Here is a 2,165-nt window from a genome sequence, read left to right on the forward strand (position 1 = left end):
TTTTATCCATTCATTCTCGTCTCTCCTTCCATCTCTCTCTCTCTCTTCTCTTTCTTTATTATGTTGTATGTTTATTCTCTCTCTCTTGTTCCTTCTTTCTTTTTCTCTTCCTCTCCCTCTCTCATTTCCTTTAACAAAACATCTCTCTCTCTCTAGTACCAATTTTCTTTAACAAAACATCTCTCTCTCTCTACCACTACCACTACCACTACCACTACAATAAACAAGAAAAGAAGAAAAAACAATAACTACTACTACTACTACTACTAGTACTACAACAACAACAAACAAGAAAAGAATAAACAACAACTACTACTACCACTACTACAACAACAACAACAAACAAGAAAACTAAACAATAATAACCAAGAAAAAAAAAACTACTACGACTACAAGAAACAAGAAAACCACCACTACTACTACTACTACTACAAACCACTACCACTACCACTACCACTATCACTCCAATAAACAAGAAAAGAAGAAAAAAAAAAACAACTACTACTACAATAACAACAAACAAGAAAAGAAGAAAAAAGTACTACTACTATTACTACTACTACAATAACAACAACAACAATAAACAAGAAAAGTAAACAACAATAAACAAGAAAAGAAAAGAAACTACTACTACTACAACAACAACAAACAAGAAAACTACTATTACTACTACTAGTACTACTACTACGATGACTACGACCACGAGTACGACTATCAGAACAACAACAAATAGGAAAAGAAGAAATTAAATAACAACAACTACTACTATCACTACGGTTACTGCTACCGCTACCGCTACAAACAAGAAAATAAGAAATTAAACAAGAGCAATAAACAAGAAAATAAGAAATTAAACAACAACTACCGCTATCGCTACTGCTACTGCTACCACTACCACTACCACTACTGCTACCACTACCACTATTACCACTACCACAACAACAACAAACAAGAAAAAAAGAAAAGATGAAATAAAAAAACAACAACAATAATAACAACCTCTCCCTCCCTCTCTCCCTCCCTCCCTTCCTCCCTCTCCCTCTCTTTCTCTATTTCCCTATTATGTTTAATGCTTTCTCCCTCTCTCTCTCGTTCCTTCTTTCCTTTTCTCTCTTCCTCTCCCTCTCTCATTTCCTCTCTTTCTCTCTCAATATACATGGCTTTTAACAAAAACAAGTAAAAGAAAAAGAAAAAAAAAAACAAAGAAAGAAGGAACAATGCACTCACTGCAAAGGCCCAAGGATGGATTCAACGGCTCCTCTTTGGACGGCGGCTCCTCTTCGCCCTTTGTACACTTCCTCCTCTTCTTTACAAATGGTAGCGCCAGTGGTGAGAATCTTTCCTTCTCCCTCTTTCTCTCTTTCTCTCCCTCTCCCTCTCAAATGCAAGATGGAGTTCCCTCTCCCTTTCGCTCTCTCTTTCGTTTGTTCGCGCAAAATAACGTGCTCGGGTTTTGGCTTGCATTTTTTAATTTGAGAACCATCACTATTTGCATTTGCGATGCAAATAGCCACGGCGCTATTTTGCGTCGGAAAGCGCCATTGCTATGCCTACATATCCTTGTAGTGAGAATTTGCATAGGACCTACATCCAATCCTTAGTCTAAGCTTAGTAAAAATACCAAGTCAATTGACTGTCCTAGAATCCATTGTTCTACAAGGGCCAACTCGACTTGGTTTTCAAAACCCGGATGGGAATAATCCTCGGCAAGCTCACATTTTGGTGGAGTGGTCTTTTTAGGTATTTCATGACTTTGATACTAATTTGTTTTATCTAATTGACTTAGAAGAAAAGTTGAAGTAGGAGGCCCAACCCTATCAAGGAGCTCATGGAAGGCAAGGAAGGACAAAGAATCAAAGATGAGGTCCCGATTGCCATACAAAGCATCAAAGAAGAAGTCCTAAAAAAGGAGGATCTATCAAAGAGTGACCCTCAACAAAAAGGCCACCACCCAACAACAGCACCCATAAAGCCACCTCAAAATTTTCCTTGCCTAAGAAGGCCACCTTTGCCACCAACATCTCCACCAAACACTCCCTTTTGAAGTCAAAGGGACAAAAGTGCCTACATGAAGAAGACCCCCAATAGGGGAACAAGCCCCTTGCCATAGCAATAAAAAATCCCATAGGCCATAGCACCATCCTTATTACTACCCACAGTCCCTC

Source organism: Lygodium microphyllum, chromosome 1 (assembly GCF_053477565.2).
Source record: "Lygodium microphyllum isolate KBCC chromosome 1, Lygodium_microphyllum_v1.1.10, whole genome shotgun sequence".
Taxonomy (NCBI): Eukaryota; Viridiplantae; Streptophyta; class Polypodiopsida; order Schizaeales; family Lygodiaceae; genus Lygodium; species Lygodium microphyllum.